Source organism: Mirounga angustirostris, unplaced genomic scaffold (assembly GCF_029215605.1).
Source record: "Mirounga angustirostris isolate CCGP_5_RB_7025 unplaced genomic scaffold, mMirAng1.0.hap1 SCAF_8, whole genome shotgun sequence".
NCBI classification, from domain to species: domain Eukaryota; kingdom Metazoa; phylum Chordata; class Mammalia; order Carnivora; family Phocidae; genus Mirounga; species Mirounga angustirostris.
This window is the reverse complement of record NW_026991716.1, coordinates 114,342,062-114,369,739: the sequence shown is the minus strand read 5'-3', so window position 1 is coordinate 114,369,739 and position 27,678 is coordinate 114,342,062. Positions and strand designations below refer to the sequence as shown.

The following is a 27,678-nucleotide window of genomic DNA, read 5'->3' as shown; positions in this document are numbered from 1 at the left end:
CTCTAATATATTTGTCCAGAGGCACAGAGCTGCCTTTTATTCACACACATGATTCATAACTACTTACACAGACAAGAGGAACAGTTTGAGGGAATGTTTATTGAATTATTAAGTAGTTCTAAATATTTGTAGAGTATTTCTGTAATCAGAAGACTTACCAACAATGAGACTTCGAATGAACCACTTATCTCTGTGCAATGTTATTTTCTGTTTCTCACATGTGCCTTAATACCATGCCTAAGGCCTTCCCTTATGTCAGTGAAAAGCCTTTATCAGGGAAGTGAATGGTGTATTTATATATACTATGTGTCATGTAGTACTGTGTGTCATTTACAGTAAATTTAATGGGAACTCAGCTTACGGGACAAATGTAAAAAACTACAGAGTCAGAAATGAAAGCGAATGTTTCACAAAATGGGTCCCTGGTTCATTTTTCAGCAAATGTTAATTGATAGGATATGATGTCCTTAACCACTTACATCAATGCATTTTTATTCTTCATTGTTATTAATGTTAATAATTAAGTCAAATGAAAAAAAATATTTGCTCTTAAGGGGAGTCAGTATATGTCCTAACTCTCTATGTAGGACATTTACTTGGTATCCTATCTAAGAATTTTCCATTGCATGCTTATCATAGTAATAGTCAGATATGTGGGCATGTATTAAGTATTTGGAGTTCTATTAAACGATGAAAGTTCTTTACTCCTAGCAAGAGGGGATTTGAGGGAGACAGGTGTGGTTATACAAAATTTGGGTGCTGCAAAGGAGAGGGGTGGTGGCTGGAATTTAAAATTCTATTATTACTTAAGAATACCACTTATAGAATAGATTCCTGAGCTTGTTGTTAAACCCTAAAATGTTTTAAAAGTCGTTAAGTATTATGAAACATGTTACTCAGAAATGAACCTAAGTAGGATAATATACAAAAAGAGAAGGGGTACCTGGCTGGCTGAGTCGGTAGAGCATGTGACTCTTGATCTCTGGGTTGTGAGTTCAAGCCCCACATTCGGTGTAGAGATTACTTAAAAATAAAATGTTAAAGAGGAAAAAACCAGAGAAGAGAAAGCTTTACTTAGAAAATAAATTCAAAATATTTAGGTTATAAAAATAGGGGCACCTGGATGGCTCAGTTGGTTAAGCGACTGATTTCGGCTCAGGTCATGATCTCAGGTTCCTGGGATCAAGCCCTGCCTCGGTTCCCTGCTCAGCGGAGAGTCAACTTGAGGATTCTTTCTCTCCCTCTGCCCCTCCCCCAACTTGCTCTCTCTCTCTCTCTCTCTTTCTCTCTCTCTCAAATAAATAAATGAAACTTTAAAAATAAAGATTGTAAAAATAATTCAGGTTTTATATGTTTTGAGACAGTCTTAAAAAAGTTCTAATTTGCGGCTTATGCCAGTTTACAATAAAATTTTAATACGTTTTCTACAGTAGAATTCATAGATCTAAAACCTACCATAAGAAATTACCTAATTTCCATCCTCTTTTCCTTAGCAGAGATGATTTCTAGTAACTTAAGAAAAATATATCTTCTTTTCATAGAATCAAAGACTCCTGTGTTTTGGCTATTGTGGACATTGCTGCTATAAACATTGGGGTGCAGGTGCCCCTTCGGGTCCCTACATTTGTATCTTTGGGGTAAATACCCAGTAGTGCAATTGCTAGGTTATAGGGTAGCTCTATTTTCAAAAAAATAAAAATAAAAAAAAAACAAAGACTCCTGTGTTTTGAAAAGCCATGAGCTAGGTACTTGTCCTTATTCCTTATTTTGTGTCCCACAAATCACTGGATCAAAAAGCCTCAGTTCTTCTCTGATACAAAAAACAAAAAGTACTTTCTCAGAAAAAAAGAACATTGCTTTTATATTGTATTATATTATGTGTCATTTGCAGCGAGTTTTAAGAACATATTGATAACAGTAATATTGTGACAAATCAATTTTGTTGTCTGGACTCTTATTTCAAACAAAGAAAAGTGTGTAATTGTACTTTAAATGTTAATAGTACTGCCCAATATACATTTTGTAGTTGTAATAACTATAAAACTAAGCAGATAAATAAAATATATCAGTGGCTGTTTATGAATATATTTAATGTAAATGATGAAAATTAAAAATATTAATTACATTTTAATTCAAATTTTAATCATGTAATGATAAAAGTAATTTACTACCGAAAATATGAAATAAAGTAAATAGTTTCTAAAATTATAAACTAACAAAGGTAAATAATTTCTAAAAGTATAAATGAACAAAGGTCAATAATTTCACCTGCAGGAGTAATGGGATTGTGATAAAAATTATTGGCAGTTTCAATTCACTTGTGATTCCAATTTATTGATTTGTGTTTTGATTTTTGTGAAAAGTGTTTAAAATTGTGATTTGAAAATATTTGTATTGTCAGATGACAGCATATCACACTAGAAGACAGATAAGGAGATTATACAAAGAAAACTCTTAGTAATTTATATTAAAACCACACTTCTCATGTGAGACCACCTCTGTGACTCTCGAGACCCACTGTCCAGCCCATGTTGCCCTAGTTGAATATGACCCTATTTAAGCTTTGCCAAATAAGTAACTTTATCTTAAATTTAAATTTTTGGGAGAAAGTGATTCTTTCTACTCTCTTTAGTCAATAGTGATATCATAATCACCTGATAGTAACAATTGGATATGCTCTACTAGAAGCTGGGGTTATCAGTTGGTTTAACACACCGGTTTTGGGGTCTTTTGTTTTGTTTTGTTTTTGTTTTTGTTTTTTTGGAGCTTTTATTGCCAGAGAATTCTCTCATTGATAAACGGAACTCCTAACTCCTCCATTTAAACATGATCTATCTTATTTGATTTAATAAATAATTGTTGATGGCCTATTATGTTAAAGAGGAGAAAAAAGAAAAACAGCCAGGCTGACTCATCATCCTGTAGCCATCTGGCCTTAAAGGCCCACCTTTTTAATAGGGTGGCAGTAAGCCTCGTGGTCTCGTAGGTGGGTTCTGTGCTATGATGGGCAAAATCTGGACGCTTTCATTCCATTATTAGTCATTTATCCATGGGAAAGTTATTTGTCACCAACAGCTCCATTTTATCATTTAAATTCTAATGGTACCTTCCTTATGGGATTATTTGGACTGGAAGTTATGTAGCAGTTAAAAAATTTTTATTACCACTTAGCACAGTAGCTGACACATAGAAAACTCTTAACAAACCCAACTATTATCAGGCCTTTTTAAATTTTTTTTTCAATGCCCTGTCTGAATTTTCAATGCCCTGTCTGAATTTTCAATGCCCTGAAACAACTGCTGTTTGGTGAGGAGACCCAGAAAAGGAAAGAGCGTCATGCTAAAAGGTTGACCATTGCTGAGTGTTAAGAGAGGATTACCTTTACTTCTTGTGTGACCTCTGGCAAATTATTTACTTCCTTGTGCCTCAGTTTTCTCATCTGGAAAATAGGCATTAATAGGTCTCACCTAATAGGTGAGTGAATTAAAGGAATTTATCATAGGTATTTAGAACAATGCCTGGCATATAGTGTTTGTTAAATAAGTAACTAAATAAAATTATATAGATCACTAGCAATACACAATTGCTAATCTGTCAATCATCTTGTTTGGTTTCTGGGTTGCTGAGGGATCCCAAACCAGTCAACCCTTTCTAAACAGTCAGAATTCCAAATAAAACCCAGATTGTCCTTCATTTAGGGAAGCCACCTTGAAAACTTTCTGTTGTAGAGAAATGTAAAGTTGAGATGAACAAAACACTATCATCATTTTGTTCATCAATAGATGCAGAAGGGAGATGCTCTGCTGTATGCTTGCTACTGAACAAAACATCTTTCTTGACATGATATTAGATGTTGCTGTTCTTTTCCATAGGTGCCATTCATAAATCTGAATGATTTAATTTTGGGGAATGTTTCCTAGGACAAGCAAATCTAAGAATAATTGACACTGAATGACCATGAAATGTTCTTGAAGCCAGAGTACTATATAGCCATGAAATAGTCATTCACAAATTGATTTCCTGTCCTTGACACATGGCATGAACATTTGGGTTTATGTACCATGTTAAATAAACATTGCTGGTCAGCTTCCCTATTATGTTTATTTCTCTTCCTCCTCTTCCTTCTTCTTCCTCCTCTCCTCCTCCCCTTTCTCCTCTTCCTGCTCTTCCTCCTTTCCTCCTCCCCATCCTCCTCCCCCTCCTACTCCTTCTCCTTCTTCTTCTTCCTCTCCTCCTCTTCCTCCTTCCTCTTCCTCTCCTCCTCCTTCTTCTAAATTAAAGGACACCATCACACGGGAAACTTTAGCATTAACATATTTGGAAATGTCAAGTGTGATAGAGGATTTCTATTTCTGAAAATGTGTAAGACTTCTAGGTTAAATTTAGTAAATTGTAAGAATTTTCAGTGTCAAACTACATGACTTGACATCTATTAGAATGATCTCTTCTTTGTCAGTATATCTTCTTTCTTTTTTCCTCTGAAATGATATTTCAAAATATATTTTCATTGATGATTTTTCTTCCCTGATGGAAATAGCATTTTGGTTTGTCTTCAGGATGCATTTCCAAATATGCTCTAGTTCTCATTCTTTTTTCATGTGCTCACCTTCAGTTTCACTTCATTAGGTGGGAGACTAGCAGGTTTTTGCTATTGACTGAATGGTTGTATTTTCACCCAATTACGTCCAACTTTCTTGAACTTTTTTGGCTTACCAATGTTTCCCTTTGTCTTTTTACCAATTTAACCGTATCTCCTAAAGGCAAATCTTTGGATATTTAGCTATATCTATTTAGTATGTTGAAAGGAATTAACTTTCAAAGTATGTCTTCTGTGAAAATACTTTCCATTCTTTTTAAATACTTGGCAACACTATATTTGGTTATTAAATTCTTAATACCAGTGTATTACCCCTGGCACCTGTGCATCTTGTCACCCATTGACAAAATGGAAAATTCTTTATCTTCTAGAAAAATTATACTGTAAAATCCTAAGAATCCTCTTCTTTAGGAATTTGTCATCCAAAGTTTATAAATGCCAAAATAATTTTATATATATATGTATATTTCAGTGTATCTGAAATTTTATATATCTCTCATCCACTAGAAGAGATGAAAATACTTGGCCATTTACTGTAGCTGAAATTATAACTTTGTACAGAGAAAAGTGGGTAGAACTCTGCTCCTAACAATAATGAGTTGACTCAAATTAGCACATTTTAAAGATTGCTGTCTTAGATTAGTCAGTGTTGCAGAGTTCCTTTCTAGATCTTCTTGAGTTACATCTACTTGACAGAAACATTGGAGATTCTCTAGCTACTTGGGTGTTCTTAATAGCCACTTGAGAATACAAGGTAATTGAATTCACTTTGAAAGCCTGTCTTTTCATGGAAGTGATTTATTGCTAACTCTGTCACTAATTAGCTTTCTGACCTTAGAGAAAGTACTTAACCTCTCCCTGGTCCTCAAATTCCTTGTCTGTACGATAAAGGGATTGGACCCGATGATTTCAAATGGCTCTTTTTATTTCTAAATATCTATGACTTGCTAAGCCTAAAAGAACTATGTGCTGGGGTTTGGATGCCCTGTGGTCTAAATTGTGGATACTCTTGCTTCTCACCATCCCTAGGCTTGCTGGGTTAAGAATGCTTAGGACCCTACTGCTTCCCTTGAAGTTTAAAGGCCCCTTTCTTTCGTCCCTTGGGCCTGGGCTCTCCTAGCATGTATTTTGAAACCTAGATTCCCATCTGTAGAGATAATAGTACTTGCCTCAAATGATAACTACAATTATCAAATGAAATAATATTCATGGAGTTCTTTTATCTTTGGCATATATTGGATAGCTCATAAATACTAGCTATATTTCCAATTTACATTGGATTTCAGATACCTCTAAATCTTGGAAATAACCTAAATGAAATGAATCTAAGTAAATAAATAAGTAAATAAATCTAAATCTTGGACATAATGTCAGTTTTAAATAAGGATAGAAATTAAGAGTACCATTGTGTGAGCAAAGCTTACAGTTTAGTACAGTGCATAGTAGAGACTCTGGAGTTGTATTCTAACTCTGCTTTTCATTAGCTTGATGACCTTGAGCAAGCTTAACTTTCAGAGTTTACATCTTTGCTTGTAAAGTACGGAAAATAATTTCCAGTGAAGATGAAATGAATACAAGTGAAAACACCTGTTGCATAAAAGGCTCATAATTGCTCATTTTCCTCTCGATGGGGATTATAGAGATGGACGACTCAGACTTCATCTAGTACTTTCTCATACTTATCAGGGCTGCACTGAAACCTTGGTAGGAAGTCAGTTTCTATTTTATTTTGAAGAAAAGATTCCCTGGGAATTAGATTTCATAGCTTAGCTTCCATTATTCTAACCCAAATGAAATTTAAGCTAATTTCCTCCTGTTCTTGTCTAAGTAAGGATAAAAGCCAGCTGGTGACTATCCGCTGGGAAATTTTCTTTCACATTCTTAGGTCACCCATTAGCCTTCCATTCTGTGACCTTAAATAATACCATTTTCAACAGACAGAAAAAGATATTTATTTTTCTTTGTTGCTCTTCAACCACCTAACTCTACTCCCAATCTAGTACATTTTTCTAAAGTAGTCTAAAAGGTTGGACAACAAAACTGAAAAGCATTAGCACATTTAATTGATAACTACTGACTATTAAAAATCGGTAAATAAGTTAATGAACAACCCTTTTATCAAAAGCACTAAATCTGTGCTAAGATATTTATGTTGGATTCTAGGTATTGATGGCAAAATAGGTGTAAGAAGAAATATGGTAATATGTAGATAAGAGTGACTTTTACTTAAATGTAGGGAGGTATGTGGGTAATACACTTATCTATTTTTTAGTATTTTAAATCCATTTTCTGGTTAGATTTTTCACAGCCTCCCACAAGGTAAGTTGAATTAGCACCACTTTCCAGATGAGCACACCGAGGCATAGCTGCGTAAGTAACTTGCTTAACACTATTATACAAATTCTGTGGTGCAGAGCCAAGACCAAGCCCAGATCTCCCTAGCAAAATTAGTGGACCTTTCTCTCTACAATTCTACTAACCCAAGCCTTCTAGCTGATATATGCTGCAATGAAAAATCATTTGGGTGAGAGATGTCTTAACAGCTTACATCCAGTCACAGGTCCGTTGAGTCCGTTTCTCAGAGCCAAGGCTAATTTTGAATCCTACAGGATCAGTGCAGAGACCAAAGGCTACAAGAGCAAATTCCATCAGAACCTTCCAGAGATACCAGTTCAAAGGTCCTGGGAGCTGACTTAGACATAGTTGTGTGGCATTTGAGCACACAGAACTCTGCTGTTTCACGCTTGAGGTTTGGAAATACTCATTAACAGGAAATGACACATATAAAGTATCACTTGTGATTTGGGAAGTCATTTAAATAAGACTAGAGTCAAAATGATTAGGTGAAAGTTTATGCATATGGCTATAAAAAGGCACAGAATGTTAAATCTCTGAGATGATGTTAGGGAGAAAGGAATTGGAAAAAAATTTCATTGAAAAGAGAGTAGCCTACTAATCTTATGGGACACATCTTGTAGCATAAGGATCATTGGGAGCAAGACCATAACCTTCTGTTTAAGCTGAGTTACAGTCCTCTTGGGAGTGAAGTGAAAATAAGGGTAATGACCTATTTTATTCCCCTTCACTGTAACGGTCTATGAGAAGGGACTTGTGGGAAGAAACAATAACATTTAAATTTGGAAGTTCAATTTATGGCAAAACACCCAGAGGAGAGTTCCCTAAAACCAAGAAGAGCTATGTTATTGGAGAAAGAACTAGAAGTACTAGCATCTCAGCGTGGCCCAAGAGCCAGAGCGAGAGCACGGGTTCTAATCCCGCACTCACCATTGGTCAGCGGAAGTTAATGCTGCTGCGCTAAGGGGTGTCTCCAGAGATTAATTCATGTTAATAACACAATTCAAAGACTATCAACCTGTGTAACTGAGAGGTTGTTCTAAGCGATCTTTAGCCCTTAAAATTCTAGGACTTTAGTTAAATATTGGAATTAACAAAACTGGAAACTTATAAAATAAATTTATAAACTTGATACATGTATAACATTTATAAAATAAACTGTAATAAAAGGTTGTCCTAAAAAGTTATAAAAGAAATAAAGAGAATTTTTATGTGTGTTCCCAGAGGAACATATATTAGCCAATTTTAGTTTGGTGTCTGTTTTCAATGTAAAAAACTACATACTTATCAAAACAGGATCATCCATTCTTTCCTTTTTGATGCAACAATGAATTTTTCCCTAGTTTTCATGAATGGGACTTTTAGGAATGAGCAGGAAAACATTGCATATGTGGTAGAATCTCACTTTAAATAGATGAGAAATCTACTATTTGAGTTTATAAAACTCGTAAATCAGAGGTCAGTTTTAGATAATCCTAATCAAGTTATGAAAGACTGTGTAGTTGTGTTCTTTGAATTATCAAGCCTCTTTTGGTGTGTTTAAAATGAATGTGTTTCTACACATAAAAGTTTAATAATATATTTATTTTATAAAGAAAAATATTACTCTCACATATCAAAAACATTATGTTTGAATCTTGCTTCATTGAGTCATATTTTTCTTGATTCATAATCTAGGATGAATCATCTGAATAGAATCTTTAAAAATGGAGCCCAGGCCCTTATGTCGGTGGGTGGTTGTTGCTATCATTTGGAAAAGTTCCCCAAGTGATCCTGATACAAACTCCTTGATTAGGAGTGTTTCATATTTATTAAAACTTCCCAGGAGACTGAGAAAGACTGTATTTAGGTTCTATTTTATAGCATCTAGTAAAATGTTCTTCATGTTAAGTAGCATCAATAGCCATTTTTATAGTAATACACTGTTTTATTCAACAAATATCCTAAAAGCTGAACACATAGCTCACATCTACTATCGAAATACACTGCTAGTTGTCTGCACATGAAAAAGATTTAAGCAGTTATGGTTTTGAGATAGGCCATTCCTTGATGCATTGCATATTTCTTCGTGGATGCAGAGACGCAAAAACACCAGCTGTTTCCTGGAACCACAGCTGACTTTCATTATAAAATTTCAACATGAACTAATTCAGATATAAGGGATACTTTCTTCTATGAAGGGAAAAGATTTATGACCTAGTGAAATATATACATCAAAGTTAACTCTATACATTAACGTTTATAAGGTAATGGCCCCACTTTAGAAACTATATACTGAAGGGCAACCTTGCTGACTCTAAATGCATTCCATTACCAATAAAGAGAGATATTGTTATCACTGAAATCTCACTGAATTGTTGTATGTGGAACTTTAAATATTAAGTAAAGGCAAGACCAAGTAATTAACAATTGGTGATCACGTAAATACTACCCATAGCCTCTCGGCTTTTAGCTTGGCCTAAGGAAGTCCTGAGAGTATAGGAGAGGCCCTTGGTGGTATGTTTCAGAAATCAGTGCACTTGATACACTATATATCTTAACCAGCGGGATACATCCCTTTGTAATACCCTCCCAACGGCAAAGAATCAATGAGTGTCTAATGAGCGCCTGCTTTGGACAGCACTCAAGACTATATCTTTTAGCAGATATAAGGCAATAAAAGACGTAGTCTTTCACCCCAAGGACCCCCCGCCAGTCCAGATGGGGAGAAGGGATGGACCCCTGAATAACAGAGAAACCCTAAAACTGGCAAGCGAACGCTGCTGTCAAAGTATATGGTATAGGTGAAAGAAAGGAGTGAAGGTCTGGGCACCATCTCCTACTGTATGGAAAGAATAATTTGGGGAAAATACAACTAAATGGATCTTAGGGAGGTAGGGAAGTGTGGTGAGAATGACTAGGACACAACCTCTCTGTTCACGTGCTTAAGCACCAAAATAAAATCAGATGATGAGAAAACACTTATTGAGAGCACTGTACATTTCATGGATCACCAATTGTCAGAAAAAACCTAGGAAGTAGGTAGTATTATTATTCTCATTTTACAGAGGAGGAAACCAGAGCCCAGAGAAGTTAAGTAACTTGCCCATTGTTGATAAGTTTCCTGTTTGTATATTTCCCTCCCCCTTCCTCACCCCCAGGAAGATGGCGTATTTTTAAAATAAATGTGTATGAGCACTTTTGCTAGTTTAGCCTCAAAACATGAATTCTAGGTTTGCAGAAAGCAGTAGTCATTGACGAAAAAGTAAGGCTTGCTTCCGTGTTAGAGTTCCCAAGTATTACACAATTGTCTGTGCGGAAGCTCCATCTGGTCCCACATGTGGCAAAGAACACTTGATGCTTCAACCAACATCTATCTGCACGTGCTAGAGCCAACTCGCAGCTGCTGGCTAGAGTTTAAATCCGTTGTATGGTTATGTCAGATTAGAATGCAGAAACTCTGCAGTTACTTGTTGTCAGGGTAACTGCATTTTCTGATCAAAGAATGCCTTAATCGCACCAAAGCCCCTAGTGTGAAATGCTGAAAGGGACTGCAGTCTGTGGCCTTTAGTACCTAAATGGGGTCACTGGTTTTTATCTTGAATGATACCATTGTGTAGCCTTATCCCCAGACATTGAACTTACCAGTTTTACTTAATGTTAAAACTCTGGCAAGTTGCGTCATAGTCTCCAAAATAGAAACCAAGGCTACCTCTTAACTGCATGGTATGCATGTAACTATTTAGTTCTTTAAAGAAAAGCTGCAGGCAGTTCTTCAGAAGAGAGTGATGGCCTTTCAATTCTTGTGGAAATGAGGGGGTTCTTCCTTAGAGCTGTAGTCACTGGAGAGTGATTTGACTGTTGAGTTTGTTGGAAGTCCGTCCCCTTGTCAATGTCAGTTACGTGTTCTTAGTAGTTGAAAGGTATCTAATGTGTGTGAGTTTCTTCATAGAAGTTTGTATCATTTAGTTTTTCATTTTATTGGACCATGAGCCTAATAAAGATCTCTGGAGAGAATTTACTGACGGCCCAAGATTTGAAAAAATATTGCCTTAAGAGCACCCCGAAAGACATTTTACGGAATAATTTATTTCTTCTTCAGCTTGAATTAATAGTCACATGAAATTCATATGTGATATGATATGCCCTGAAAAGAGATCACAACCATTAAATTTTATCCCTTATCGTTGGAAAACATTTTATTTTATTTTGCAGAAAATGAAGTCTAGTGGAAAAAAGCTGCCTTTCCTCAGTTAGGTAACTGAAACCAGGATTCAGATTTAGGTCATCAGTATTATCATTATTAAACTTTTTCACTTTCTAAAATCATCTTTATAAATAAAATTGGGTATTTTTGCCATAATAGCTATTTTTTTTTAAAGATTTTATTTACTTATTTGACAGAGAGCACAAGCAGGGGGAGTGGCAGGCAAAGGGAGAGGGAGAAGCAGGCTCCCCACTGAGCAGGGAGCCCCATGTGGGGCTTGATCCCAGGACCCTGGGATCATGACCTGAGCCAAAGGCAGATGCTTAACTGACTGAGCCACCCAGGTGCCCCATAATAGCTATTTTAACTTCATGACTTCAAGGCAAAATTACTCCTTCTGGATGGAAACTGAACACCAGTGTTTCATCATCATCAGTAGTATGGCCTATTATTGGATATGCCCCACGGCTTTTCTCTTACCTTTTATGATCTTGGTAACACTATAAACCCATATGTAAAATGGAAAGAGCAGTTCCTACCTTCTCAAAATTACTCTGAAAATGCTTTAAAAATACTGAATTTTAGGGGCTCCTGGGTGGCTCAGTTAGTTAAGTGGCCAACCCATCATTTCAGCTCAGGTCGTGATCTCAGGGTCATGAGATTGAACCCCACATCAGGCTCCATGCTCAGTGGGGAGCCTGCTTCTCCTTCTCCCTTTGCCTGTCACTTCCCCTGCTTGTGCTCTCTGTCAAAGAAGTAAATAAAATCTTAAAAAAATAGCTATTATGGGAAAAATACCCCATTTTATTTATAAAGATGATTTTAGAAAGTGGAAAATTTTAATAATTACAATACTGATGACCTAAATCTGAATCCTGGGAGTCTGCTTGAGATTCTCTTTCCCTCTGCCTCTGCCCCTCCCACACATGCACGTGCTCTCTCTCTAAAATAAATATATCTATAAAAATATATAGAATTTTAGAAAACAAATTATTTGTTGATTACCCATTATGTAAGAGACACTGTGCTTTACTTCTTACTTATGCCACTTTGCAGATTGGGAAACTGAGGCTCAGAAAAAATAGATGTCCTGCCTAATGTCACAGAGTAGTATTATAAGACGTCATTTAGGGGTGCCTGGGTGGCTCAGTCGGTTAAGCGTCTGCTTTCAGGTCAGGTCGTGATACCAGGGTCCTGGGATCGAGCACTGCATGGGGCTCCCTGCTCAGTGGGGTGTCTGCTTCTCCCTCTTCCTGTGCTCTCTCCCCCCTGCATGTGCTCTCTCACTCTCTCTGTCAAATAAATAAATAAAATTGTAAAAAAAAAAAAAAGACATCATTCACTTAGTCTAGCGGTGGGAATTTGCACAATGCATTTAATTTTTATGATTCTAAATTTGGAGGTCCCTGTCTTCCTGGTCACTTAGAGCTGGTTTCAAATCCTGGCTCATTTACCACTTATATGATCTTGGGTAATTTATTTTTTATTTATTTATTTTTTTAAAAGATTTTATTTATTTATTTGACAGAGAGAGAGCAAGAGCAGGAACACAAGCAGGGGGAGTGGGAGAGGGAGAAGCAGGCTTCCTGCCGAGCAGGGAGCCCGATGCGGGGCTCGATCCCAGGACCCTGGGATCATGACCTGAGCCGAAGGCACATGCTTAACAACTGAGCCACCCAGGCACCCCGATCTTGGGTAATTTAAATAGAACTCTGAATCTTAGTTTCTTCACTGGTGAAATGGAGATCCTACCTGTTCACAAGATTGCTGGGAAAATTATCCGAAGATGTTTATAAAGCACCTGAAGCATGGTGGATGAGAAATACTATCCTTCTACTGTCACTTTTTGTTTACTCTGACTCTCTACACATTCTGTTTGCTTTGGGCAACATTTTATTTCGTCATTGGAGAAAATGAAAAGTCTATCGAGAAAACTCTGCCTTTCTCATCCAGTTAATTAATTGAAACTGGAATTCAAATTTAGGGCATAAATCCCAAATTGCTACATTTCTTTTCCAACATACGAAATATAAAACAATTTCAGAGTAAAAAAATATACCCAAGATTTGCATCCTTTTCTGCAGTCATCTTTTAATAATCTATAATGAAATAATTTTTAGAGCTTTGGAAAAGCAGACTCCCAAGATTCAGATTTAGGTCATCAGTATTGTAATTATTGAAAGCTTTGGAAAAGATGTAATTATCCAGTAATTTAGAGAAGTTGTGAAACTCATTTTGATTTCATTTTTGAGGCATTAAAAAGGGAAAACCTTGAAATACATTTGTTTATATCCAACTGGATTTCATATGGTACATTAGCTTTTTATAACATGGCTTTCTCTATTTCTACTATCTTTGCTTTTTATTTCTATATTCACTTTCAAGATAAATCCTAGTTCTTTTAAGAATGAACCTGCCAGATACATTTTATTGGTTATGTAAGGCAAGCTCTTATTGCAAGAGGTTGTAAGATTTACAACTGAATTAAATTTGCAAGGTTAGAGAACTAAGTTTTTTTTTTGAAATGATAAACAGGAAATGTCAGTAGTGAGTAATATTTTCCACTCGTATAGCAAATAAAATTTTCCAACAGATTGTTGGTTCAGTCACAGTATTTCAAAGTATATTTACTCCAAGTTGCTAAAAGATATTTTATGAAATGATCTATTTGTTCTTCAGCTTGAATTAATAATCATGAAATTCCTATGTGATATGAGGTGCTCCTTTCATGATTCTGAAAAGACATCACCAATGTTAAATTTTTATCCCTCATTGTTTGAAAGTTTAGGGAGTTTGTACTGTACACTGTTTTTTAAGAGAACACTTAGGGGGCACCTGGGTGGCTCAGTCGGTTAAGCGTCTGCCTTCAGCTGAAGTTATGATCACATGGTCCTGGGATCGAGCCCAGCATGGGGCTCCCTGCTCAGTGAGGACTCTGCTTCTCCCTCTCCCTCTTCCCCTGCCCACCGCTTGTGCCCACGCTCTCTCTCTGTCAAATAAATAAATAAAATCTTTTTAAAAAGAGAGAGAGAATGCTTAGATTTTTTCTCCTTTTTAAATAAATTTTGTATGAAGTCTATGTCTACCTGTACTGACTTGACATAAAATTTGAAAACTGCATTTAATTAAATGACTTGTTCTTTTTTATTATTATTTAAAGGCTGGGAATTAAACAAAAAGTATTATATAATGTGTATTTATTTCATTTTTAATGTAATATATACTTGTTAGAGCAAGAAAAACACTGAAGTATATAATAGTGGTGATGTCCTCCTTTCTCCAAATTCCAGTTTGTAGGTAACCATTTATTTGTGTCCTTCTATACCTTTATGTGCAAGAAAACACAAAATTATATAGGATTTTCTTGAATTAATCACCCTTCTTTTTTTAAATGAAAGGAGGATCACTGTACATATTGCTTTGAAATTTGCTTTTCCAAGTTACCACCCATATCATTGCAGGTTAAAATATAATAAACACATTTATTTTAATATTTGCATAGTGAAATCCCCTCATATGTATAAACCATAACTTTTGCAGCCATTTACATTTGATTCACATTCAAGGTGACTTAATTTTTTTGCTGCTGTAAACAATGTTTAACTAAATATTCTTTTATGTATATCCTTAGTGGTTTCATTTCTGTAGGATAGATTCCTAAATGCATTGAGTTAAGGTTACAGGCATTCCAATTTTTAATATATTTGTCAGATTACTTTCTAAAATTCACACACTGGCAATGTGTGCATATTTCCTCATTCCCTCTCAAGACTGAGTATTGCAGTCTTTTAAATTTATTGGCTACTGATAGGTGAAAACTGATATTTATGATTGTTTCAATTTGTTTTTCTCAGACTACCAGTGAGACTGATGCTCTTTTTATTTAAATTTCCTCTTCAGTGAATTTGCTGTTCAAGCAATTCATTTTAAAAAATCCTTTTATTGAATTACATACATAAAAATTCACAAACACTAGTATACAGCTCATTGGATTTTCATAAGGTGAACTAACTCATGGAATCAGAATTAGGATCAAGAAATGGAACACTACTGGTCCACCAAAAGTGGCCCCAAGACCCCTTCCAGGTATTCCCTCTCTCTGGACATAACCACTATTCTGACTTCGACCATTTTTACCTGTTTTGAACTTTATGAGCTTTAGACTCTTTCGTGTCTGGCTTCTTTTGCTCAATACAATGTGTGAGTGAGCCATGCTTTTGTGTGTAGAAAATAATGGGTTCATTTTCATCTTTTTATAGAGTTTCATTATCTGAATGTAACAGAATTTTTTATTCATTTTGTATCAGTTAACTAGTTCTGTGCACCAAACTACCCCAAAATTCAAAGGCCTTAAGTAAATACACACTTATTGTAGTTTATAGATGAAACAGGGAGCTCTTCTGTTTAGTCTGTAAGCAGCTTGGGTTATGTAGGCAGTACATTAATGGTGGCTGGACTTTCTCCTATGGTGGGGAGTCAGCTATTTGTAGGCTGGTCTAGGAGGCCTCAGATGGGAAGCGGGTGTCCTTAATAGAATATATCATATTCTCCAGAAGTCTAGATTGAGCTTGTTCAGATGGTTGTGGCAAGATTCCAAGTGAGAAAATAGAAACTCCAAGGCCGTTTGAGGCCTGGCCTTGGGATTGGCACACCATTACTCTTGCCCCCCAAAACAGTTCTAACCTAGCTACAAGACAGTTTTTCATAATAGTTCATTCTTTTTATTGCTGGATAGCATTCCTTTGTATGGATATAGCACACTTGGTTTATCCATATTCACTAGATGGATATTTGTGTTGTTTTCATTTGGGGACTATGACAAATAAAGCTGTTATGAACGTTTGTATACAACTCTTTGCATGAACATATGTTTTCTTTTCTCTTGGATGTGTACCTAAGAGTGGAAGGACTGGGTCATATGGTATGCAATATGTTTAATATTTTTAAGAGCTGTCAAACTGTTTCCCAAAGTGTTGCACTATTTTACATTGCCAGCAATAAGGTATGAATGTTTCAGGTGCTCCACATCCTCAGCACCACTTGGAAGAGTCACTCTTACAATTTTAGCTGTTCTAATAGTTGTATCTCATTGTGGTTTAAATTTGCATTTCCCTAATAACCAAGGATGTTGAATACCTTTTCCATGTGCTAATTTGCCATTCGTATATTTTCTTTGGTGAGCTCCCTCTTCAAATCTTTGTCCATTTTTAAAATTTGATGTTTATTTTCTTATTATTAAGACTTGAATATGCTTTAATATCCTGGATACAATTTATTTACCACATATTTGATTTGCAAATATTTTCTCTTAATCTATGGTTTGTCTTTTCTCACTTAACAGTGTTTCTGAATAATAGAAGTTCTTAATTTTGGTAAAGGCTAGTCTATTTTTTTTTTTTATGATTATGCTTTTGGTGTTGTAACTAAGAAATTTTTGCCTAACTCTAGGTCACGAATATTTTCTTATTTGATTTCTGTAAGCAGTGTTTTTAGTTTTTAGTGCAGAGGTCTTACCAATTTTGTCAAATTTATTCCTAAGTATCTAATATTTTTGATGCTACTTTAGATGGCATTTACCTCCAAATTTCATTTTCTGTTTGTTACCAATGTGTACAAATGATTTTTATATGTGGAACTTGTGTCCCTTAAACATGCTAAACTCACCTACTAGTTCTAGCTGAATTGTTAGAAATCCGTTGGATTTTCTACATGGATCATCATGCCGTTTCAGAATAAAGACAGTTTTACTTCTTCCTTTCTGATCTGATGCCTTTTCTTCTTTCTTTGTAAAAATTTAATCTGGGGGCGCCTGGGGGGTTCAGTCAATTAAGCATCTGCCTTCGGCTCAGGTCATGATTCTGGAGTCCTGGGCTCAAGCCCTGCGTTGGGCTCCCCACTCAGTGGGAGAGTCTGTTTCTTCATCTGCCTCCACTCCCCACCTTGTGCTCTCTCTCTCTCACTCTCTTTCTCTCAAGTAAATAAAATCTTTTAAAATAATAAATAAATAAATAAAATTTTCATCTGTATTGCACTATATAAAACTTCCACTGTAATGATGAATAGAAATGGCGAGAGTGGATTCCTTGTTTGTTCCTTCTCTTAGGGTGAAAGTATTCAGTCTTCCATCATTACGTAAGCTGTTAGTTATAGGCTTTTCTGTCACTCCCCTCATACCGTGACTCCAATTGTCAGTATATCAGGCTGTTTCTAGTTGTCCCACAACTCACTTAAAATTCATTTTCTTAGTCTGTTTTTATTTTGGATAGTTTTATTACTCTATCTTCAAATTTGCCAATCTTTGCTTTTTTATTATCTACTCTGCTCTTAATACTGTACACTGTATTTTTCACCTCAGTCATTGTAGTTTTAATCTCTGAAAGTCAGATTTGAGTATTTAAAAAATATCTTCTCTAGCATGTCTCTACTTAACATATTCAGTCTTTGATCTATCTTCTGGAACGTATGAAATACAGTTAAAATACCTCTTTTAATGTCCCTGTCTACTATTTCTATTATTTGCATGAGTTCTGGTTAGTTTGGTTTGAGTTTTGTCATTATGGGTTTTATTTTTCTGGTTCTTTGTATGACTAGTAACATTTGATTGGATGCCAGACATTTTTAATTTACTTTATTGATGCTGGATATGTCTGTGTTTCTAGAAATATTTTTGAGCTTTGTTCTGGGATGTAGTTAAGTTACTTGAAATCAGGACTTTTGGGTCTTATTTTTAAGCTTTGTTAGATACTCATTTTACCCACTGCAAGGCAAACCCTTCTGAGTACTGTACCTAATGCTGTGTGAATGACAAGATTTTCCACTCTCCTGGGGAAAGGCTCTATTCTCTGCACTGTGATATTTCTGTCATTGTTTCATCTAATCTTTTAGAATAATTTTCACCTGGTCTTGGGTAGGATTTTTTAGGGTGATTTTTACCTATATAAGAGGATCAGTGCTCAGTAACGTACTTGAGGTGGACTTTATGTAGATGTCCCGAGTTATCTCTCTGTGCATATCTTTCCTCTCCCATGTTATATTCTGTCAACTGTAATCTACTTGGCCTCCTTGGAATTCCAATTTGATGTCCTCAACTCAAGGAGAACGCTGGGTTCTGCCTGAGTTTCACTTTTCTGTGCAATAGCTTAGAAACTCTCTCTGTACAGTCATCTGAGGAAATCATAGGACTGACCTTGAGTGACCAGAGATCACTCTCCTTCTCTGCCTGATGCCCACTGCCTAGAGACAATGCTCAACATCATTCCTTCTTAAGAAACTGCAAATTAAAACCACACTGGGATACTACCTACATGAATCATCATATGAAAATTGAAGAGCTGGAAAGATGGGGAGTAACTGGAGCTCTAATATACTGCAGATGGGCATAGAAAGTGGTACAACCACTTTGAAAAATCATTTGGCAGTTTCTTAAATCATTAAACATACATTATCATAGATTCTGGCTATTCTGCTATTATTAGCTAAGTAGCTAAGAGTAATGAAACATATGGCCATACAAAGACTCGCAAAAGAGTGTTCATAGCAGCTTTCTTTATAATAGCCAAGAAATAGAAACAATCTAAATGTGTATTAATAAGTGAATGGATAAACAAATTGTGGTACATAAATACAATGGAACACTACTCCACAATTAAAAAGAATGAACTATTGGTACATAAAACCAACATAGATTAATCTGAAAATAATTATGCTGAGTGAAAGAAGCCAGAAAAAAATGAGTAGATATAATATGATTTTAATTTTCATAAAATTCCAAAAAATGCAAGTCATCTATAATGACATGAAGCTGTTGAGCACTGTCCAGGGATGAGAATGAAGCAACGAGGGAAGACAATGAGGGATTGCCAAGGAGTATGCGGAAACTTTTGGGGATAATAGTATATGCATTATCTCAATTGTGGTGATGGTTTTATGAGTATGTCCATAGGTCAAAACTTAATAAATTTTATACTTTAAATGTATGCAGCTTAGTGTATGTCAAATTATGCCTTAATAAAAGTGAAAGAAATGTGGTCTTGGAGAAGTTTGAGGTCAGAATTATATTTTTGCATTCAGTAATTCTTCCTTAAATTGTTTCTTTTTTGTTTTTTAATATGTTATTTAACTCATCCATAGAGTTTTAAATTTCAATTATTTGTTTATTTCTAGAAATTCTATTTTGTTCTTTTTTCAAATACACTGATTCAATCTTTTTCTTCCTCATCTTTCCAAGCCCATCTTTTATTTTTTAAAACATTTAAATATACTAAATAACATTTTAAAAAATGAAATATACATAGTTATTTTCTATTTTATGCTTAATAATTCCAATGACTCAAGTCCTTGGGAATCTAAATATGTTGTGGATAGTTTGTTTCCCCAAGTGTTTGTTAAGTTTTGCCAAGTTAATGTAATCCATGGAAATCACAAGGTACTGGATGAGGGAATGCTCCCTCCAGGAATTATTATATTTGTATTTGCTTTTGTCAGTGCCAGGGGATGGCAACCCATGAGGGATCCTTTATTTTCTTGGTTTGGAATTTCCCCAACCATACAGGACTATAAATTTGAATCCTACTGTCCTATGAGGGTGGACCTCTGTTTACACATCTCCAGGGGAGAATATTGTTATTTTCTTCTACCCAAGTCTTAGTCAGCTCAGGCTACCATAACAAAATACCATAGACAGGTAAACAACAGAAATTTATTTCTCACAGTTGTGGAGGCCAAGATCAAGGTACTGGCAGGTAGGTTTCATTCTGAGGCCTCTTCTCTGGGCATGTAGACAGCTACCATTTCACTGTGGACCCATATGACCTCTTCCTTGTGTAAGCATGGGGTAAGGAGGGGGAGGACAGCAAGCTCTCTGGTGTCTTTTATGAGGGCATTAAACCCATCATGAGCACCTCACCCTCGTGACCTCAACCAACCCTAATTACCTCCCAAAGACCCCATCTTCAAGTACCATCTCATTAGAAATTAAGGTTCAACATATAAATTTGAGGAGGGGGGCATGCAAAAACATTTGGTCCATAATCATCCAGAACTGTAGCAGAGACAGACAAGTTTTTTCATTGGCTGCCTTTGTTAGTAGTTAGATTTTTTCTAGTTCACCATTTTACTGGATTAGTATGAGCTTAGAGGGTTTAGATTCTATGTTTAAATGAAGGGTGCGGGGGGAGAGGTATATGTCAAGTTCAGTCCCGCATCATTTGATTATCCTATCCTGTGACCATTGTTCCTTGAGACTCTAGGATCATAGTATGACATATGTTCCCACAGGAGCCTTAGTTTCTGTTTTTATCACTCTGATTTCGACTTTATATTCTTTTTCTTTTACCTTTGGGAAATCCTCCTTAATTTCTTACTGAGCTTATCAATACATTTCAAGACACATTTGTTTTAAGTTTTGGGAATCCAGATGTCTTCCAACTGAGAGGTGTTCTGAACATTTAGTTCTCCTACTAGAAGCTCAAGTTCTGATGAATACAATTCAGTTTTGCCAGATTCAGGATGAGAAGGCTGGAATGCCATGACCAAAGCCACAGAGAACAGGTATTCCTGGTAATGTTTGGAGATCTCATGATACGACCACAGAGAGCATGAATTGCAAGCCAAGAAGGGAGCTTCTCTTGAGGCCAAGAGGGACTATTGGGTTTCGATTGGACAAATGGTATGATTTGTCATAGAGATTTTAGAATACAGAGGGTTAGAGCCAAGAATTTAGTCTGGATATGTTAGGACAAAGTATGTGAGAAGGAAAAGCAGCCTCAATTGGGAAAGTGGCCTTGGAAATAAGGAGAGAATGCTCACGAGGGTGGCTGTGGAGGTAGAAATTGAAACCCTCCCAACTCGCTTGATGTTAGGGGTTAGGATTTTTAAACAAATCTGAAAGAAGTGATGGTTCATGGGGGAGAGAAGATTATGAGTTCTCTTTTGGAACTATTATTATAACTCAATTTATCGGGTCCTTTTTAGGTTTCTTCTTTCAACTGCCAAGAAAAGAGGTTGGCCACATTTCTGAAACTTGCAAAATTCTCTTTGAATATCTATGCTGGTTGTAAATTATGACATTTAAATGGAGTGTGGCTTTTATCTGATTGAGAAAAATGTGGAATAAATCACCCATGCTTTTTATGTTTCCTTCATAAATAGATCCATTTTAATGTGATTTCTGTAACTACAGACCTGAGAATATTTAAACTCTGATAAGAAGCATTAATTGCAAAAGTTATTTTAGGTTTTATTTAAAGGAGTTGGCTAGCATATTTAGGAAAAAAGGCGCATCAGACCTGTTAAGACTAACAACCTGAGTTTGTACTTGGCATGCACCTTGATGGTCAGTTTGGCAATTCAGGTCACCATGAGTATCTAATGGGAACAGAGATATGTGCTGGATCAAGTGGGGCAAAGATGACTAGCGAAGTAGAAAGGACAAGATGTTAACGAATTCTGGATGGTTTTTATACAAATAATGTTATATTATTTTCTCTCTGTATAAACTTTCTACAGTAAGCAAACAAACAAATAACCTCAAAGATGAATAAAAGAGTGGCTTTGCTTTCCAGAAACTTACATCTCGAGGAGACTTATTTATTTAAATAGCTGGAAGGTAGCAGGAGACTTAAGAGCTTTGAAAAGGTGAATTCAGTGTGAACCTGTTTACTAAGCTAAGCAGAGCCTTCCTGGAGTAGGGGTTATCCACCTAGAGTGGAGATTTACCCACAGAAGACCAGTGTTTAACTCAAGTCCTAGCCTGAGCATGCTTCGGTTTGTTGTCTTCTTTTCATGGAATTGCCCTAAAAATGAGCACTTCTTTTTATGGAGGTCTCATGTTTAAACACATAGAAAACAAGAGAGGAGCCGGAATTATAAAAGCCATCCACTGGTATTCATTTCTTTGCATAAGTTTCTTGAAGTACAAAAGACTCTCTTTCGTAATTGTAGTGATGGTTAATAACACTGTGTGAGGTCAAGCATAGGTAGCCTTTTTCATTTTTTTTTTAATCATCCTTTTCATAACCAGAGGGCAAAACTTGATTTAAAAGATCAAATGGCTCTTTGGGGCACCTGGGTAGTTCAGTCAGTTAAGCGCCCGACTCTTATTTCGGCTCAGGTCATGATCTCAGGGTCCTGGGATCGAGCCCCCATCCTTGGGCTCCGTGCTCGGCGGGGAGTCTGCTTGAGGATTTTCTTTCTCTCCCTCTCCCACACCCCCACTGCTCATGCTCTCTCTCTCTCTAAAATAGATAAATAAATCTTAAGAAAACAAACAAATAAATAATCAAATGGCTTTTTGAAACATACCGTAACATGAAAGTACAAAATTATTTTGAGCCAATTTCAATTCCTTTTCTAACCCTGCCTCCCGTTTCACACCCCCACCGCAGCCTGTTCAGGTCAGAAAGGAGCAAACACAGTCACCTGGAGAATGGGACTGAATGGCCAGCCCTGGGTGCAGCCCACCCCTGCTACACAGCAGCTGTGTCAGTCTGTTCAGTTAACTGTACCTCAGTTTCCTTGTCTGTCAAACAAAGACAGTAGCGCCTACCTCCAGATTGCATGAAGATGAAATGAAATGAAATGAAATGTGACACTATGTGTCATGTGTCTGGTACAGGTAACTAGGCACAAGTGGTAGCCATTATTGATGCCATAGAACCTGCGTGTTTCCCATGGGACTCGTCTTTTCGCCTGACCGGAGAACGTAGGCCCCCTCCCCGCTGTGCCATGCTCATCCTTGGGTTTCCAGCCCTGGCCACAATTCCTGAGAGTGGTGCCTAGTGAGTGAGTGTTGGATTAATGACTTGACTCTAGACTCAGGTCAATGATGGTGAGCTGTCAACAATGCTCAGAAAATCCATCTTATCCCGCAGACGAGTGAACTTGGAATGTGTGGCACCGTGGATTGTGTATCTAATTTAAGGGCCGAACTGAACAGTTCTGCTGTGCTATACTTGTAGACGCTTCATAGAGAGGGCCAAGATTCAATAACATGATTTGAAGACCTGCACTTATTATCAGTTCTAAACCAACAGTATTTTATATCTTAGAGAAAAACACTTAACATCAGTCTCTCCTTTCATTATAAGATAAAACAGAATATACTTTACATTTGAGTTTAACTTAAATTTAAAGAGCAATGGATTCTAGACCTCTGGATAAAAGCCAACACAGAACTCTGCATGAGGCAGTGTTATTAATTTGTTTTGCCTCCAGTTAGATCTAATCTTTAAACTGTGCCTGAAGGAATAAAAAATGTCTTTCAATGATTATTTCCCTACTCTTAGAAGAAAAAAAAGATGACTCATTTATTAAATTTCTTCAGGAAATATAATCCTTAAATTAAGATAAATAAATGCAAAAATAATATACTTTATTTAAAACTGCCAAAATTATTATGATAAATTATATATAAACACAAGTACTAGACCTTTCAGGATGTGAAGACAAGTTTTTAAAAGTTAGTTTTAAAATATGCACCATTAAATTGCTTTTTTTTATATGTAAGTTGTATTGGAGTAAATGAAAAACTGAGTTGTTTTTCTTTCTTCTAATTTGGGGTTGTGGCATTTTATCATGAGGATCATCTGTTAGTAATTGAATTCTGTCCTTTCATGGATGGAATTATTAGGCCTTTAAACTGTAAAAGAAAAAAAACATGCACAACAACAACAATAACAACAACAACAAAAAGCAGACTAGCAACTGTTACTTCAAAGGAGACCAAAAAGGAAAAACAACCCAGAGAGACAGAAAACGTTTGATGCAGAACCAAGGAAGGTCTCAGTGCCTTTGCTGGGACCCTCCCAGCAGGAGCTGTGCCTGCTCAGGGGTGAGCCACATACACGACATCTGCCACTGGGCTGTGAAGTCTGGACAACAGGTTTGGGATAGAAGACTATTAGTTTTTCTAAGAGCCTAAAAACTCAGAAGATATAATTGGGTTTTCAGAGGATCAACATGTCATCTCTAAATAACAAATTTTAATTTAAAACATTATGAGAGGAAATAGATTATTTTGCCTTGTGTAGGGAAATAAACAATTTTGAGGGTTTTTAGAGACTTTGGATTATATAATTAAGTATAATAGCATGGCATATATATCATACATATGTAATATCATAGATAGATTATGCATGGGAAATAGAAAACTAACATTTGATGAATGCTTTGTATATACCATGCCCTCTGAGGGGTTTCCCAAGGTCTCATGTAATTGTCACGATCACCTTGTGGGGTAGGAGATAGAGACTCAGATATTAATTGACTTCTCAGGGACATTCAGCTAGGAAGTGACCAAACCAGAATTTAAAACATATGTTATATTGGGACACGTGGGTGGCTCAGTTGGTTAAGCGTCTGCCTTCAGCTCAGGTCATGATCCCAGGGTCCTGGGATCGAGCCCTGCATCGGGCTACTTGCTCAGCAGGAAGCCTGCTTCTCCCTCTGCCTGCCACTCCCCCTGCTCGTGCTTTCTCTCTCTCTCTGACAAATAAATAAAATCTTTAAAAAATAAATAAATAAAACACATGTTATAAAATTAATATTTGTTCACTGTAAAAATTCAAATGCAGAAGGACATGAAGTGAAAAGCAAAAAGTTCTAACTTCTACCATTCACATTCTACTTCCTATAAACCAAATTCATATTTTCTTGTATTTTTCTGAAATTTTCTATATGTATGCAATCATATCCCTTTATGTCTACTTCTGTGTATATTTTCATCCCTCTCTCTTTATACACACACACACACACACGTAGTTTTTCTTGCTTTTATTTGTAGACCTCAATGGGATTACCTTATGTATTTTGACACTTGCTTTTTACATTTAATTGTATGTCCTGGAAATGTTCCACTACAGTATGTATAGAACTATCTTATTATTTTATGACTGTGTGGTAGTCCATTGTCTAAATTTAATATAATTGAATAAAGAACAACATTAAATTATTTTCAGCTTTATGCCATTTAAGAACTCTCCGTATTAGTCTGCTTGGGTGGCCGTAACAGAATTCCATAGACTAGATGCCTTAAACCACAGAAGTTTGTGACTCATAGTTCTGGAGGCTGAGAAGTCTAAGATCAAGGTGCCAGCAAGGTAGGTTTTACTCTGACCTCTCGTCTCTTGACTCAGTAGTCCTGGCTGCCTTCTCACTACATTAAAGGATCTAGCCCTTTACTTGCAATGATTTTCGTCATTGTTTTGGTAATTTAATGTTTACTTATCCTTGCTCAGTTGAGTGCTGCTTCTGATTCTTTCCTCTATTAACCTTTAATACACTTCTCCAGGATAAGAGATGGGTCACATAAAATAAAGTTGTAGTGTCTATGTATTTTATTGCATAAGTCTGTCTCCCTTGTTGTCCTGGGATGTCGAACTCTGTTCCTATGAGAAGTTCCCCCTTCCTGCATTCTTATGCTCCATAAAACGTCTTGATCCATGTGTGTCTCTCTGCTCTAAATCAGACTGACAGAAATCCATATATACTCCCACCTTTGATATACATGTTGCTGCACTGAAAGGCATGTGTTGACTAATAAAACTGTGGGGGAAAGTTCTCTGAACCATATTCTGCAGTGTGAAACAGAAAATCATATCTATTTTATATGAATTTTCAATTCCATGAATTGCCAGGGTTTGAAATGCAGATTAACCTGAAAACCAATTCCATTTGTCATTTAAAAACAGCTCCTACCTATAAAGATGTAAGCAATAGCATACTAAAAAATAGCTAGCAAGATTTATTTTGATGTTATATTTTAATTACAACAAATAACTACAACAAATAATAAAGGCCTTGAAGAAGTCTCTTCCGCATAATGAATTGTCAACAAGTGGCAGAACAGTGAATTGCTACTCCAACGAAAGAGAAAAACTCTTATGTATGCAATAATTTCATCCAATTAAAAAAAAATATATGTGCTCAGTTGTACAGAACTGAGTATAGTTTTCAATTGCTTGATACAAATTATGATATGCTAGACACATTTTCTCCTTTACTTTTTACAGTGAACTAAAAAAAAGTTGATTTGTATTTTCATTTTGTAAATAAGAAAACTGAGTTTCAGTAAAGTTAAGCAATTTGTCTCAGGTCACACAGCTATTAAGTGCCAGATGTTGAATTCCAAACCAAGTCTTTGGCTTATGCTACCACATAGCTCTGCCTCCTGAAAGAAGCTTAGAGAAATAAGGCAAATGTGTGCCAAAATAATCAGAAAAGGCATCCAGGGGGGAAAAAAACCTGGAATTTCTTTTTTTTTAAATTTTATTTGTTTATTAGAGAGAGAGAACACCAGCACAAGGGGGACGGGGAGAGGGAAAAGCAGACTCCCTGCTGAGCAGGGAGCCTGATGTGGGGTTCAGGCCCAGGACCCTGGGATCATGGCCTGAGCCGAAGGCAGATGCTTAACCAACTGAGCCATCCAGGTGCTCCAAAACCTGGACTTCCAAGAGCGGCTAGGAGGACATATTGGATGGAATAAACCCTGAACGAAACCATGGAGGGAAGAAGGACATGGTGTTGTGTAGGAAGGGATTCCTGTGGTTGGGCATTCATGCATATAGGACCGTGTAGTTCATGTGCAGCAAACCACATAAGATCCTGAATGTCAGAAATAGAAGTGTGGACTTCATCAGCTACAGGATAGGTGGTGTGGAGCCATTGCCAATTATCAGTTAGATTAACAAGATGAAAAGTGACCTGGGAAGATTAGTTGGGAGAGGGAGCATTGTCCAGAAAGCAGCCTCCTAAGCATCCAAGAAGACAAGTAGGTGGCTCCTGGTGTAATCCAGGTGGGGTGTATGGAAGTGTGGACCAGAGTGGATGCTGTGCCTACACAGTAACTTGAAAAACATTTTGACGATGAGGAAGATAAATTAGGATGAGTCATACTGCTTCAGCATGTTCTAAATATTCACTGTTCTCATGAAAAAAATGTGGTTTTCAAACACATTATATAACTCAACTACTAATTACTTGGGGAACTTCTTTTTGTGTTTTTCAGAAGTCTGAATTAACAGAGCTTCTGACTTCATCCAGATCTGGGTAGTCATCTCAGTGTTCCTGGTCTAAAGAGGGGAAAGACAAAAAGTGGCTGAAGAAAACAATTGTCCTTGATAATAACAATTGTCCTAAATGAGTCCAGCATTGAACTCATTTTTATTTCAACTGAATGTTGCTTGGGTTTATTTTAAGCAAATCCCTTAGTCCAGAGAGTTATGTTTCAAGAGCTAAGCTTCATTTTGAGGTTTGTCCTTAACGTTGTGTGGTCCTCATCCTTAGGCTCTTTCCGCTTATGGTAGAAAAATAGCAGCCCAAACTCCTGAAGTAGCACTTTCTCTTTCATGCTTCTGATGGATAGCTCTTCTGTCAGCCACTATGTAAAAGTCCCTGTGATTTGACCAACTTAAGTTCATTTCAAGGATGGGATCACATCGATGGGTTTAGGCCCCTCAAGGGAAGTGGGAATCATTCTTAGCCAAATGGTGTGGCTAAAAAATTCAGGACCCTGGTAGAAAAGACCTGGTCTTCTAGCATGTTC

General features: G+C 36.5%; 1 protein-coding gene across 1 annotated transcript in view; it reads left to right on the top strand.

Annotated features, from left to right (window-relative positions):
• Positions 1 to 27,678, top strand: part of MOXD1 (monooxygenase DBH like 1) — an 84,446-nt gene that overhangs the window by 24,487 nt on the left and 32,281 nt on the right. The window lies entirely within an intron of this gene.